The sequence below is a fragment of the Lepidochelys olivacea genome (assembly GCF_965140295.1).
Source record: "Lepidochelys olivacea isolate rLepOli2 genome assembly, chromosome: 1".
Taxonomy (NCBI): Eukaryota; Metazoa; Chordata; order Testudines; family Cheloniidae; genus Lepidochelys; species Lepidochelys olivacea.
The window spans coordinates 41039056-41055939 of NC_140411.1; positions in this window are offsets into that span (position 1 = coordinate 41039056).

Genomic DNA, 16884 nt, shown 5'->3' on the forward strand with positions numbered 1-16884 from the left:
ACCTCTCTTTTCTACTGAAATCTTCAATGATGGAGGTTTGAGGAATTCAAGAGCTGTGTGAGGACTGGGACAAAAGATCTTTTAACAGATTACCTTAAGCAGTCTTATTTTATAAACATAGCCACCACTTGGAAATTACTCTCTCCAGTGCAAGGTACATAAAACTAACCTAAAACATTTCCAGGAACATCCGTTGCTGCTCTCCAAGTTACCATGGTTTGTCAGTGCTTGGAGGTTTTCTTTGGGGGGAGGGGAAGAAATAAGCAAATGGATGCTTTTTTTGGTCAAATGTTCTTTTCTCCTATCAAACAATGAGATCAAGAGTGAGACTACATAGGGCTGTCAAGGATTAATCATGCTGTTTAAATAAATGGTATTCTATTATTGTTTAATATTTTTGGATGTTTTCTACATTTTCAAATATGGATTTCAGTTACAACACAATACGTGTACAGTGCTCACTTTATTTTTGATTACATTTACATTGTAAAAAGCAAAAGAAATTGTATTTTTCAATTCACCTAATACAAGTACTGTAGTGCATTGTCTTTATCCTGAAAGTTGAACTTACAAATGTAGAACTTTTACCAAAAAACCCCCCTGCATTTTAATGTAAAACTGTAGAGCCTACACATCCACTCAGTCCTACTTCAGCCAATCACTCAAACAAGTTTTGTTACAATTTGCAGGAAGTAATGCTGCCTGCTTCTTGTTTACAATGTCACCTGAAAGTAAGAATAGGCATTCACATGGCACTGTTGTAGCCGGTGTTGCAAGGTATTTACATGCCAGATGCGCTAAAGATTCATATGTAACTTCATGCTTCACCATTCCAGGGGAGATGCATCTATGCTGATCGATCACGATCCAAAGCAGAGCGGACTGATGCATGTTCATTTTCATCATCTGAGTCAGATGCCACCAGCAGAAGGTTGATTTTCTTTTTTGGTGGTTTGGGTTATGCAGTTTCCATATCTGAGTGTTGCTCTTCTAAGAATTCTGAAAGCATGCTGCACACTTCGTCCCTCTTACATTTTGGAAGGCACTTCAGAGTCTTAAATCTTGGGTAGAGTGCTGTAGCTATTTTTAGAAATCTCACATTAGTACCTTTGTGTTTTGTCAGATCTGCTGTGGAAGTGTTCTTAAAATGAACAACGTGCTGGGTAATCATCCGAGACTATTATAACATGAAATATATGGCAGAATGCAAGTAAAACAGAACTGAGACATGCAATTCTCCCCACAAGGAGTTTGGTCACAAATTTAATTAACACTTTAAAAAAAAAAAAAAAGCATCATCTGCATAGAAGCATGATGGGGCATACAAAGGTTTAGCATATCTGGCACGTAAATACCTTGCAATGCTGGCTACAAAAGTGTCATGCAAATGCCTGTTCTCGCTTTCAGGTGACACTTTAAATAAGAACTGGGCAGCATTATTTCCCGTAAATGTTTATCTTGGCGATTTGGCTGAACAAGAAGTAGGACTGAGTGATCTTGTAGGCTCTAAAGTTTTGCATTGTTTTGTTTTTGAGTGCAGTTATGTAACACACAAAATCTACATTTGTAAGCTACACTTTCACAATAAAGAGATTGCACTACAGTACTTAAAATACTATTTCTTTTGTTTACAAATATTTGCCCTGTAAAAATGATCAAAAATAATATAAAGTGAGCACTGTACACTTTGTATTCTGTGTTGTAATAGAAATCAATATATTTGAAAAATGTAGAAAAACATCCCAAAATATTTAATAAATTCCAATTGGTATTCTATTGTTTAACAGTGCGATTCATCATGATTAATTTTTTTGAGTTAATCACGTGAGTTAGCGGCGATTAATCAACACCCCAACTCTTCCCTTGCTTTGTCTCTTCTCCTGGATGAATGGAGACTATTTCAGCACATAACTTCCATCCTAATGCTTCAATACTCAAAGAAATCAATGGACATAATGAAAAGTTGGAAGAAGGCTGAAGTAAAGCACCTACTGTCTAGGTTCCCAGTGCCCAGAGAGGAAAGCCTACCTTGTATCCTTATTGACCCCATAAAATTAGTCTCCACTGGTGGTGGCAACATGATGGCCTGGTGTCTTAGTGTTGCTCTGCCTCAGCTCTTTACAAAGCCTCCATAAACATATGCTACTTCCTCTTGCATGTTTTAGCTTCTCTCAGCAAAATGCCAGTACGCTGGCATCTGAGGTCTTGTTTGCTTCCCTCCCACCCTGTGGCAGCCAGTTTAACTTGGTAGAGTTTCTCTTTGCTGTCCATGGTGTAATCCTGTTTCCCACATTTAGTGCTTCCTATTGCTATGTCTTGTTGGAAAAGCACTAGCTGCACCTCCTTGCTTCTTACATGGGGCAGGGGTGCAATTTTCCACGGGTGCAACCTCTCTATTAATTGGCTCAGGAAGTGGAAACAGAATCTGTGCATTCAGTATTTTTTTTCCTCCCAGATAATACTGCTGTGGTGGTTTTGCTGAGAATCCTTGCAATGGGGTTTTTGGACTGGTATTTGAGTGAGGTGCTCAATTATGCTTTAAGGGGGTAATTTGAGAGGGAGGGAGCCTGCCTTCATCTACCTTATGATCTTATTTTTCAAGCAGTAGTTTCCAGGGGCCTCAGCATGTTTAATACTCTTAGAAGTACATGACCCCCAGAAACTTAGTTTAATTATTCACTCTTTCTGTAGCTGCTTGCTACATGAGAGGTGTTGGTTTTGCACTAGCTTATATAGCATTGTCTCAGGACAGAAGAGAAGGGGCTCTCCAAAAGGGAAGTTACTTACCTTTTTGTCACTTAAGTTTTTTGACGTGTGGTCCCTATCTGTCTTCCATTGTAGGTATACATGTGCCTGGAGCCTGCAAACTTTTGCCAGCTGTATCTGTTGGTCTGTACCTGTGCCCCAGATCTCCTTGTGTTTCAAAACAAGTGTATAAGGGGCAGGAACGATGCCACTAAAGTTTCTTGTACCCTGCTAGACTGTGCCCTTACCCCATGTGGAGGGAAAAGCTGTGCCAACTAAAGTAGCATACAACCAGAGATCCACGTCAATTCTCTGAGCATAGTTTGGCCCCACGCTCATTGGCAGGTAAAACCCCAGTGCTTGTCGCATGTTGAAATAATGTCTCCTCACGACACATGGGGCTTCAGAAAAAATGAAGGTAAATTAATCTGACTGGCTTACGTGAAAATCTGAAGCTATTTTACAAGAGAATTTTGGGTGTAGTCATAGCAAGACTTTGTTTTTATGGAATAGTGTGTATGGAGGACCAGCTGTTAGAGTCCTGAGTTTACCTACCCTTCTGGCCAAGGTGATGGCAATGAAGAATGCAATCTTTCTTGACAGGAGGGATAGGGAACATGTAGCTAGCAATTCAAAGGATGACTTAGTGAGTGCTGTAAGTACTACGGTAAGGTCCCAGTGAAGAGTTGGTTTCTTCACTGGAGGGAAGATTCTACTGGGTGTTTGTTACTGGGTGAATAAAAATTGAGTACCTATCCTTTGATGGGTGACGTGCTGACAGGTGGACCTACAGGGAGTTCAGGGAGAGAGCTGTTGTTTTAAGCAAAAGATCATGTAGAATAACACAAATAGCCACTGCTGCTGGAGATGTATGCTTTTGCAGGGTCCAGATACCAGAAACATTTCACTTAGCTAAGTTGCATTTTCTGGTGGGATCCTTTCTGCTATTAAGGACAATTTACATGGCTTTGGAGAAGGGACATTATGGATGTGATGCCCAGCCAAATACCAAGCAAGGAGATGAACTTTTGCAGTGTTGGGATGCTGGACCCTGCCACTCTCCTGGGTCAAGAGATTCAGGAAGGACTGAACGTTGATTGGCAGTCAGGATGATCTTCATAGAAGACTTGGAAAGCAGAACTGCCTGGAATGACTGGGGGTAGTGATGATGACTCATGCCTTATCCTGTTGAATCGTCTGTAGGATGTGAGGCAGTAGTGCGATGTGAAGGCATGATTCAAGGCATTAGGAGAACATTGCCTCTGGAGTGCTGCCTTTGAGCTCCCCGGATCAGTAAATGCTGCATTTCCTATTTGATACTTAAGCAAGTCCAAAGTGTGGCATTCCCCACTCAAAGAAAATGTTACACAATTCAATAGTGAGCATGTTCCACTCATGAGCAATATTGAAATGTCTGCTGAGGCTGTCTACCAATAAATCCTACGTTCCTGGAAGGTACTTTACTGATAGGGTGATCTGGTTTCTGATGCACCAGTTTCATAAAGTGACCGCTTCTACATAGAGAGGACTAGTTCTTGCTCCTGCTTACTTAGTTATGTTGTTTCAGAGTAACAGCCGTGTTAGTCTGTATTCGCAAAAAGAAAAGGAGTACTTGTGGCACCTTAGAGACTAACCAATTTATTAGAGCATAAGCTTTCGTGAGCTACAGCTCACTTCATCAGATGCATATCGTGGAAACTGCAGCAGACTTTATATATACACAGAGAATATGAACCAATACCTCCTCCCACCCCACTGTCCTGCTGGTAATAGCTTATCTAAAGTGATCATCAGGTGGGCCATTTCCAGCACAAATCCAGGTTTTCTCACCCTCCACCCCCCCCCCCCCCACAAATTCACTCTCCTGCTGGTGATAGCCCATCCAAAGTGACAACTCTTTACACAATGTGCTTTGATTTGAGTACATGATTAAAGCAGATGAATGGTAGAAAGGCTTTGCAAACTTTCTGGGCTGCCTGGAGTCCTTGAAGATTGATGTGCATTCTTCTTGGGGTGTCCAAAGTGCCCTGAGCCCTGTGACTGTCCATAATGATCTTCTTGTCAGGTGTGGGGGAGAGGAATAGAGCACTCATACATACTCTTTCGTTATCTTCCCACTATGGTAGTGAGGACTTGACACTGGAGGAAGTTGTTACTATGGTATTCCTATTGTGTGTGTTTCATGTGTATAATGTTCACAGCCAAGCCTTCAGGCAGCAAAGGTGGAATCTGGTGAACAGTGTGATGTAAATGTGGGAAGCCATGTGTCCCAGGAGAGAGAGGCAAATCCAAACTGACATTCAAGGGTTTCACATAACCTGGTCTGTCAGATTGCTGAGGGAGTGGAATCTGATGTTTGAGGGATAAGCCCTTGCCCAAATTGAATCTACGGTCACTACTATGAATTCTATAGCCTGCGATGGAGTTGAGATAGACTTTTCTAAACTCCCACAGATTAAGGAATATGAGAGCTGAAGCATCAACAAAGTTGACATGAGGGCTTCTTTGTGGCAAGAAGCATGAGGTTTTGTGGAAAATACCGGTAAGCAGATGGTTTGATTTTGTGAGAAACTTATTTTAGGAGTGAATTTTGGATGGCGGTGAAGAGAGACCTTCTCTTTATGAAAAGTGGTGTATAGTTGGATCTGCCACGAGGGTCTGACTTTTCTCTGGGCTTGGCAGAATTCACACCCTATTACTATTGTCAAAATTTTTGTACAAGGTATGCCTTGTATCATTAGAAAACTCATAATTTGCTGGTCAGTATTGTCCTAATAAAATGTGTGGCAACATTGTATTTGAAGTTATAAGATTTCCCTGTATGATATTAACACATGTTCCAAACCCCACAGCCCCACCCACGCAGAAGTCAGGTTTGTCTTGAAGGAATGTGTGCTTGCCTTAATTTGCATTTAAACAGGAAACAGGGTCATCAAGCAGTGAGGGAAAACAAAGAAAGTTCAAACTGGTGGGGAAAAAAAACAGCAGGGAATATTCTTCCATGTAGACTTGTCTCCTGGGTCTCAGATAGAAATGTTTTTCCAGAGGGGGACTGAAACTATAAAAAGGAGGTACAAACACTCCGAAGAAGCTCATCTCTCTTTCTCTCTCCCTGCCCATCACATTCTCTGCACCTGAGAGGACAAAAGAAAACAGCTGTTGAAAAATTTGGTCAGTAATCTGCTGGAGCATGTGGTGAGAGAATTTGCAACTAAGAGTTTCTTAAGTAAAGATAAAAGGCTTACTAATAACTATTTTTCTTGTAACCATTCTGACTTTTATGTCTCATTACTTATACTCACTTAAAATCTCTTTGTAGTTAATAAACTTGTTTTACTGTTTATCTAATCCACTGTGTTGAAGTATTTGGATAACTATTTAAAGTAATAAAGTGGCATATTGTGGCATGGGATTAATATATTTGTACTGTCCAGGAGAGGGCTGGGAGTACAGGACATGCGTTTCTGGGGGAAAATCTGGGACTGGGGGTGTGTTGGGGTCATCCTGCAGTATAACCAAGGCTGTTGAGAGCCAGGGTGTAGCTCGCAGACTGCAGTTATACAGACCCTCAGGGTGAGGGTTTGTGGGAGCTACTTCAGCAAGGCATTGTAAGGCATCCAAGGTTGCAGGGCAGGGGTAACACAGCCTCCCACTACTCTAAATTGTACCCCAGTATGTCACAGGCTCCAGCTCATTCACCCTTATGGCTGATGTGATGGTGACTAGGAAGGCAACTTTCATCGAGAGGAGGGACACAGCACATGTGGCTATTGGTTTGAAGGGTCTTAAATACTGAAACGACAAAATCAAAATCCCCTTGCAGTGTTGGTTTCATCACCAGTGTGAAAGTTCAGATGAGTCTCTTCAGGAATCTAGTTGTTTCAGTGAAGGTAGTATGGCCGTCAGGTGGAGAATGAAAGGTGCTGATTTCTGCAAGATGGACCCATAAGAAGCTTATGATTAAGGCCCAATGTCTTAAGGGTGAGTAGGTAGTATAAAATGACAGGAATCCCTGTGGATTCTGGAGACAACTGTGCTGTTGTGACAAAGAAATGTCTCCTTTTAGCCAGATAACATCTTTTGGTAGAATCGGTGCTGCTTTGGTTGAGAGTGGATTGGACAGCTATCGAACACAAGCCTTCTGTATCTGATGCCTATCCGAATACCAGGCCAAGAGTTGTAGAGGGCCTGGGTTGGGATGCCTGGTTGCATCAGTAGATCTGGAAGTGGTTGGATGCTGATGGGAGGATGGGTTGAAATCCTCAGCAGGTCCGAGAACCAGAACTGAAGATGTCCTGAGCTTTGTCGTGACGAATCTTTTGCAGAGTTTGTGGTAGAACCATAGATGAGGGTTGGAAGGGACCTCAGGAGGTCGTCTAGTCCAACCGCATGCTCAAGGCAGGACCAACCCCAACTAAATCATCCCAGCCTGGGCTTTGTCAAGCCAGGCCTTAAAAACCTCTAAGGATGGAGATTCCACCACCTCCCTAGGTAACGCATTCCAGTGCTTCACCACCATCCTAGTGAACTAGTGTTTCCTTATATCCAACCTAGACCTCCCCCACTGCAACTTGAGACCATTGCTCCTTGTTCTGTCATCTGCTACCACTGAGAACAGCCTAGCTCCATTCTCTTTGGAACCCCCCTTCAGGTAGTTGAAGGCTGCTATCAAATCCCCCCTCATTCTTCTCTTCTGCAGACTAAATAAGCCCAGTTCCCTTAGCCTCTCCTCATAAGTCATGTGCCTCAGCCCCCTAATAATTTTCACTGCCCACCACTGGACTCTCTCCAATTTGTCGAAATCCTTTCTGTAGTGGGGACCCCAAAACTGGACACAATACTCCAGATGTGGCCTCATCAGTGCCGAATAGAGGGGAATAATCACTTCCCTTGATCTGCTGGCAATGCTCCTACTAATACAGCCCAATATGCTGTTGGCCTTCTTGGCAACGAGGGCACACTGCTGACGCCTATCCAGCTTCTTGTCCACTGTAATCCCCAGGTCCTTTTCTGTAGCACTGCCGCTTAGCTAGTTGGTCCCCAGCCTGTAGCAGTGCATGGGACTCTTCTGTCCTAAGTGCAGGACTCTGCACTTGTCCTTGTTGAACCTCATCAGATTTCTTTTGGCTCAATCCTCCAATTTATCTAGGTCACTCTGGACCCTATCCCTACCCTCCAGCGTATCTACCTCTCTCCTCATCTTAGTGTCATCCGCAAACTTGCTAAGGGTGCAATCCATCCCATCATCCAGATCATTAATGAAGATGTTGAACAAAACCAGTCCCAGGACCGACCCCTCCGCTTGATACTGGCTGCCAACTAGACATTAATACTAGTAGGATGGGAGAAAGGGCATATCTGAGAGGCATCTGAAGAAGTGGGTTTTTTATCCCTGAAAGCTTATGTCCAAATAAATGTCTTCAAGGTGCCACCTGACTCCTCTTTGTTTTTGTGGATACAGAGTAACATGGCTACCTCTCTGACATCTGAGGTAGTCCATGCAAGGTAGCAGAAGGGCGTTGCCCTTCGAGCCCCTGCCCAGAGCTCCTCTAGCGCATTTCAGGGAGAGTTTCCTGTTTGCCTGTGAGGCAGAGGTTCTAAGACAGTGTTTTGCATAGGGTAAAAAAATCTTTCAGGATGGAATCATGAATCTCCTATTGGTGGTCTATGGAAACTTGTCTGTGCACATGGTAGGTATACTGCCAAAAGAGTTATGTGGTTTCTGATGCACCAATTAACACAGCAAGGAATCTTGTTCTCCATGTTTATGTAGAAGACAGTCGTCATGTTGTCTGACATTATCTGGATATACTTGGATCAAATGAGTGGAAGGAATGTATTGCAGGCTCGATGGATGACCCTTAATTCCGGTAGATTGATATGCATCGTGGTCTCTTAGGGGTCCAGGTGCCTTCTGCAATGAGATTGTCCATGTGGACTACCCAACCTAAGAGGGAAGCATCTGTGATGATAGTTGCCTCGCCTATAGGTGAGATAAAAGGAATTCCCACCTAAATGTTTTTCCTGGGTTGCCCACCATACAAGAGAAAATGTGACACTGGCCAAGGTAATTATTCTGCCATTTATGTTGTCTTTCTCTGGTGAGTGGTCAGACTGAAACCAGATTTGTAGCCAGTGGAGGTGGAGCCTAGCAAACGTTAAGTGGGTGCATGAAGCCATCTGGCCAAGAAGGGAAAGGCAGACCCTGACTGTAGTCTGAGGGTGACCTGTTTTATCAAATTACTTGTGGCATGAAATCTCTCCATCAGCAGGTAGGCTTTTGCTGTAGTTGAGTCCAGGGTCATGCCTATAAAATCTGTGATCCTTGTGGGAATCAAAGTGCATCTTTATTGATGCAGATTCCCAGGGAAGATAATAGGTTGAGTAGGAATAAGGTTCCCAATTGGACTTCCTTGCTGGATCTGCCTGGCAGGAGCCAGTCATTGAGATATGGAAAGCAGGTAAAGCAGTCTCTTCTCATCTAAGCCACCATCACTGAAAGGACTTCTGTAAAGATCCTTGCTGTCGCAACTAGTCCAAATAAGAGGACTCTAAATTGGTAATGGTTTTGCCTAAGGAGGAACCCTAGGAATCTCCTGTAGGATGGGTGAATGTCTGTTTGAAGGTAAGTGTCTTTCATGTCGAGCCATGAACCATATGCCCTCTTCCAGAGAAGGGATTATTGATGCAAATGTGACCATGCAGAATTTTAATATTCAGATGAGAATGTGTCTCCATCCTTTGTTCTTTTTGGAGACTAAGAAATAAGATGAGAACCCTTTCTCTGGATCTTGAGGTGGCATGCATTCTACAGCTCCTTGATGGAGAAGAGTCCATCTCCTGATGTAGGATTTCCTTGTGAGATTGGTCCCTGAAAAGGGACAGGGAAGAGGGTTTGTAGGTAGAAGGTGACAAACTCAGCTGAATAGCTGGAGTGAATAATTTCTTGCATCCACTTGTCTGTTGTTGTTGCCCTTCAGTTTTGGAGAAGGGGGGGCATTAAAAACAAGGGGGGGCAGAATAATGAGGCATCAACAAAGGATCATGGATCTCAAATGTCCCATTAAAAGAAATTCTTGGTTGAGGAGGGTGGAGGATGACCTGTGCCAGTAGGTGTCAAAGAAGCTGTGTACATCTGTCTCTGTATCCTGCTGTTTGCGGGGTAATTTGTGACAGCGCTGATGGTGAAACAGTGGAGGAAACTGTGTTGGCCTGTGTGATGTTATCATTGTTGCAACCACTATTATATATTTGCAACAAATCTTGTACGAAATGTGGCATGTAAGGTATCTATGAAAAGGTTATGATTTGCTGGTTATTATGCCATCTGTATGCATATATCATTTTTGTATTTGAAGTTATGAATATGGCTCTAATACCTGGATTTCAAATGTGTGCCCACAAAGTAGTTAGCCAGCATATCTTGGAGGAACTATTCAAATTGAGTGGTCCATCAAAAGGATACTTAACTCAAAATGGACCATGGGAAACGCCTATCCACACTGAGTGGTGCTGTCTGAAACATAGGTAATGGCTTCCTGCAAAGACTAAGCAAAATTGGGCATGAACATGTGACTTGCTCATCTGAATCCACACACTATCTGGTCACCTGTGATTCTCCACTACCTGTGCTGAGGTTTTTGTTTGAAACAGTATATAAATGGCCCTGGAAACCCATCCATTTTGCCTCTGTCCTGCTCAAATCTCTGGACTGTGGACTTACACTAATGGGAGCATTCTAACCAAGGGACTGAGGTCCTTCCAATGATTTGGAAGCAACCAGAGACTTATTAAGCCAGCAGTTTATTTCATAACTGCTAAAATCCTAAACCAAGAACTTTGCACTTACTGTATGTATTTAATTCCTTTAACCAATTTTAACTCTCACCCTTCTTTCTTTCTTTTTTATAAATAAACCTTTATATTTTAAATACTAAAGTTGGCATCAGCGTGATTTTTGGGTAAGATCTGAGTTCTATATTGATCTGGGTGTGTGGCTGGTCCTTTGGGATCAGAAGAACCTATTATTTGATGAGACTGGTTATAAAGAACCAGTCATCTCTAAATCCAGTATTTTTGGTGGTGACATAAGAACTGGAATGCCCAAGGAAACTGCTTTTATGACTTCTTGTTAGCTACTATAGTGAAACAGAAGTTTACTTTTGTTGCTGGTTTGGTATATTCTATGGGGAATTAGCCTCCAGTCTTGGGGTGTATCTGCCCTATTTCTCAGCAGTTCATCCTGAATTTGGCATCCTCAGTTGTGACCCGCTGAGGCACGGTTACAGCCGGTACACCTGTTTCTGGTGCTTACTTTTTGGGGCAGGGGTACAGATGCCCAGCGAGTTGAAGTGGTTGTTAGAGTCCTTAAAAGAGTGAAAAGATTCTGTCTTTTCATTAAACAAGTAAATTTTATCAAAGGGCTGGTCTTCAGTGGTACTTTGTACCTGAGGACTGTAACTAGGATTCTCTCCTCTGAACAATTGGAGTAGTCTTCCCTCTGTAAGCAGTATCAGTAGCATCCACTACTGATTGCAGATGTTTTGGCCATGAGTTTATATTTTCATCTATTTGGTTCTGTAATTGGGCTCTATCATCTTGTGGGATTTGTCTTTTTAAGTCCAAAATCTTCACATAATTGGTGAAATTGTATTTTGCTTACAGGGCCTGGTAGATAGCCATTGAAATTTAAGTCTTGTTAAGGAGAAACTTTTCTTCATAGGAGATGGAGGCATTTGGTACCCTTATCTGAAGGTGTCACTCCTTATCTTGGAGTGTTTCAGCCTAGGTCTCTGGCTGCTTGTACCATCAGGAAATTGGATGCTTGGTGTGAGAACAAGAACACTTCTCCTTTAGATGGTACAAAGTAGTGCTTCTTAGCCTTTTTGGGGGTAGGAGCATATAAGGCAGAAGTGTGCCCCACTATGCTGGCTGGAACCATAATTGCCTTATTAACCAGCAGAGCCACTCAACTGGAACGAAGAATTGCAAAATGTCCAGTAGTCAATGTTGAGCTCTTGGAGGACCTCTTTGAACTAGATCTGGAACTCAAATGCCACTCTAAGAGCTCCTGATTTGTGCCTGTGATCATCAGGCAGAGATGGTGAAGACTGGGTCCGCACCTCATCTGGGGAGGACAATGAGAGAGCCACTGGAACCATTAGATCCAGCTCAACTTTCTCCTCCTCATACTCAGATGGAGATTGGTGTCAGGTAGAGCAGGGTACAAAGGATTCATGCACAGAACCAAGGTGCCTAGAGTGAGAGCCCCCGGGGGCCATAGTAGTGCCAGTATGAGAGGTCCACAAGTTGGGGTGGATCCCATAGCATTGGGAACCCCAATTTCTCCTGGAGCTTCTGTCCAGGCTTGCCTCCAAATGTAATGGTAGAGGTTCATCTTGGTCTGCTGACTCATCCAATCAGAAGGCTGGTTCCCAATAGATTGGCATAACCATCTGTACCAACGGATAGGTACCAGGGTTTGGAGATAGGAGAAGAGATTGACCCTGTATCTTTGTGGAGGTTTCTTCCTTCAATGTAACAATATCTCCAAATAAGGTCAGAGCTGAGGATTGAAGATAAGGCAGAGCAAAAATGTCCTCTGGGGAGATACAGGTCTCAGACTGTCTTAGGATGCACGTGGCAGCTGTTGGATCCAACACTTCCAGTATGGCCGTTCTTAACCCAGGGTCAGACCAAAGGTCCATCTTCCAACAGTGGCCAATGCCAGGTGCCCCAGAGAGAATGAATGGAACAGGTGGTCATCAAGTGATCCATCCCGCTGCTCATTCCCAGTTTCTGACAAACAGAGGCTAGGGACACCATCCTTACACATCTTGGGTAATAGTCACTGATGGACCTATCCTCCATTAACTTATTTAGTTCTTTCTTGAACCCTGTTATAGTCTTGGCCTTCACAATATCCTCTGGCAAAGAATTCCACAGGTTGACACTGCGTTGTGTGAAGTACTTCCTTTTGTTTGTTTTTAAAACTGCTGCCTATTAATTTCATTTGGTGACCCCCCCCAGTTCTTGTGTTATGAGTAAATAATACTTCCTTATTTACTTTCTCCGCACCTGTCATGATTTTATAGACCTCTATCACATCCCCCTTAGTCATCTCTTTTCCAAGTTGAAAAGTCCCAGTTTTATTAATCTCTCCTCATATGGAAGCTGTTCCATACCCCTAATAATTTTTGTTGCCCTTTTCTGTACCGTTTCCAATACCAATATATCTTTTTTTTTTTTGAGAGGGGGAGACCACATCTGCATGCAGTATTTAAGATGTGGACATACCATGGATTTATATAGAGGCAATATATTTTCTCTTACTATCTATTGCTGTCCTAATGATTCCCATCATTGTTAGCTTTTCTGACTGCCGCTGCACATTGAGTGGATGTTTTCAGAGAACGATCCACAATGACTGCAAGATCTTTTTCTTGAGTGTTAACAGCTACTTTAGACCCCATCATTTTATATGTATAGTTGGGATTCTTTCTTGATATGCATTACTTTGCACTGAATTTCATCTGCTATATTGTAGCCCAGTCAGCCAGTTTTGTGAGATCCCTTTGTAACTCTTTAGTCTGCTTTAGACCTCACTATCTTGAGTAGTTTTGTATCAGCTGCAAATTTTGCCACCTGTTTACCCTTTTTCCTGATCATTTCTGAATATGTTGAATAGTACTGGTCCTGTGGGGGACCACTATTTACCTCTCTCCAAACTGACCATTTATTCCTACCCTTTGTTTTTTATCTTTTAAGAGCCTTTAGTGAGGGATCTTGCCAAAGGCTTTCTGGAAATCTAAGTACAGTATATCCACTGGATTCCCCCTTGTTCATATGCTTTTGACCTCCTCAAAGAATTCTAGTAGATTGGTGAGGCATGATTTCCCTTTACAAAAACAGGGTTGACTTTTCCCCAACAAATCATGTTCATCGATGTGTCTGATCATTCTGTTCTTTACTATAGTTTCAACCAGTTTGTCCGACACTGAAGTTAGGTTCACGGGCCTGTAATTGCTGGAGTCACCTCTGGAGCCTTTTTTAAAAATTGGCATCACATTAGCTATCCTCCAGACATCTGGTACAAAAGCTGATTTAAATGATAGGTTACATACTACAGTTAGTAGTTCTGCAATTTCACATTTCAGTTCCTTTAGAACTCTAGAGTTCTGAAGGATCTCAGGGTCTGAGTGTGGTGTGAGGTCTGAGGGTGACTTAATTCTATCAGGCTGCCAAAAAACTGAAATCAGCCTAGAGAGAGGTAATGTTTTTTTTTTTTTTTTTCTGGAGGCTGAGTCTAGAGGTGCTTCTATGAAATCTGTAGTCCTTGTAGGAGTCAAAGTTGACTTTTTTTGTTTACACAGACTTCTGAATGATATCAGAAGATGCAGTACAAATATGGTTGCTGACTGGCTCTCTTGGCTTGATTTGCCTGTTCCTAGCCAGTCATCCACATACAACAAGACCTGTAGCTATTGTATCGCATCTGGGCTACTACCACAGAGAAGAGTTTCATGAAGACCATGGGTACTGTTACCAGCCTCAATTGGAACACTCTGAACTGACTGTGCTCTTGTCCTTCCATGAATTTGAGAAACCTTTTGTGGGAGTGGTGAATATCCATATGAAAGTAAACATTTCATGTCAAGGGTCGTGATCCCTGTGTTCTGGTCCAGGGAGGTAATTATTGATGGCAGTGTTATCATGAAAATCTTGCACATAAATACATTTACTTGAATAGATCGAGAATTGGTCTCTATCCTCCATTTTTCTTAAACTGTGAAATAAGGGGAGTAGAACACCTTTGGTTGGGGTGATATGTGGTCTATGGTCCCTCTCTGGAGTAGAGTTATCCTCCTGCTGAAGGATTTCCTCCTGAGAAGGGGCCAGGAAGGGAGTTTGTGGTGGGGAGGTGAGAAACTCGATTGTGTAGCCAAAGTAGATGATCTCTAGTACTCACTTGTTGTTGCCATCCTCTCATTGTGTGTGTAAAGTGATTAAGGCACCCACCAAGATGAGGAGCAATACAGCATGGCACCAATAAGTACACAGACCTTGAATGTCCTATCAAAAGAGAAATCCTTAGATGGGACTGGCAGAGGTCAAAGCTGCTGCGCAACCCTTTGTCATTTGCATGGTGGTTCTTTTGGGCTGGATGTAAATGCCTAGAGAGAGGAGTGTGTATAGTGATTAAATGCATCAAAGGGGAAGTCACTCAAGAACACTCTGGATCTCCCTGCAGAACTCCAAACAATGAAGCCTTATGACTGCAGTCATGGTGATGGCTCTAGCTGTGTTATCAGCTGTGTCCTCTGGTGTTCAAAGTGATGTCTTAGACACCAACCTGTTTTCAGCAGTGAGGGCTTTGTACATCGAGGGGGTAAAGCTGCTGTTCCTCCTTTGAAGTGTGCTATTTGAGAAAGAAGGTCAACAGATCTATGGATTGGTTGAGGTAGAAGCAAGAAATCACTGTCAGTAGATATGTTATGCCAGTTCAGTGAGACTTTGTCCTTATGGAATGTGGAGAAAAGGGGATTTGCCAACCCTTCCTGCACAAGTAACAGTGAAGAGGAAAGGAAGAGGGAACAGGAGGCCAGAGTTTCAAAGGGTAAGGTTATCAATGTGGGAAGGACAAGGTTGAGGTCTGAGGAGCAATAGGCTGTATAGGTAGGTATTTCATAGAATCATAGAATATCAGGATTGGAAGGGACCTCAGGAGGTCATCTAGTCCAACCCCCTGCTCAAAGCAGGACCAATCCCCAATTTTTGCCCCAGATCCCTAAATGGCCCCCTCAGGGATTGAACTCACAACCCTGGGTTTAGCAGGCCAATGCTTAAACCACTGAGCTAAGGCCCTTCCAGTATCAGGCAGTCAAAGGGTGAGTGAAAACCAAATGTCCCTCCACAGGAGGTTGCAAAGTGCTGATAGCTGCTACCTGCACTTCGATGGAGTTGAGAGAGCTCAGAGGCCTTACAAATGAGGAAATAGTCTGAGAGCATCAGGATGCTAGGCCCAGGAAGTGAAACGTGTCCATTTGGGCTGGTGACAATGTGAGCCTTGCCAATCCACTAAAGGCCTTCACTGGTTTTTGTCACTGAGAAGAGACAGGGCAGAAGACAGTTCTTAAATCCTGGGACTCATGGCATAGTCCTCCTTAGGGGTGGAGAACTAACTTTACTAACTGTAAAAAAAAATCTAAATTTTCTAGATTGGAAATAGTTTTTTTTTTTTTACATTATTGAAAACAGACAACTTCTACTGGACCCAGAATTCTCTCCTACTGCTGCATGGTCTGAGCTGGAACTGAAGAGCGGTTCATAGGTGTCAACTTTCAAGCGCTGGGAGGGAGGAGGGAGAAGCAGGACAGGCCAGTTCGCTCAGGGGAAGAGGCAGAGGTGAGCTGAGCTGAGCTGGGGGTGGGGCAGGTCAGGGAGCTGCTGGTGGGTGCAGAGCACCCACCAATTTTTCCCCATGCATGCTCCAGCCCTGGAGCACCCACAGAGTCGCTGCCTATGCTTGTGTTGGCGCATGAGTGCAACACTGTGTTGACCAATTGCTACAAACCTCCCATCGCAGTTGCACAGAGCACATGCATACCCAGAAGTGCATTACACATCTGTATCAGCACTCAAACAAGAATTAAGTTATTTCCTTCTTTAGGAAAGTGACTGTATTACTGACTTACCATGGAAGGAATTCCAGAAAACTGCAACTGTTATTTCAAGATGCAAAAAGGACAAGTGTAATGAGCTGGAAGTTCACCCCAATAAACATTGAATTGTTTGCACCTTTGGACTTCGGGTATTGTTGCTCTCTGTTCATGCGAGAAGAACCAGGGAAGTAAATGGGTGAAGGAATAAGCCCCCTAACACAGCTCACATTAAACACTTCATTTAATTATTTGTGAGATTACTGTGATGCCTTTAACCACAGTTGTAAATCAGCTGTCTTTCCAAGAGTGAGGATCCTGCAGTCTTTGAACTGGCTTTCTTTTTCCTTATGGGTAAGTATTAAATCCAGACAGGGATCAGAACAAATTCTAAATGCTATAGATAAATCATAGGAGGCTATGACAAGCAGCTCACGTGTGTTACCATATCTGTTCATCCTACAGAAGTGAGAGTAGGAAA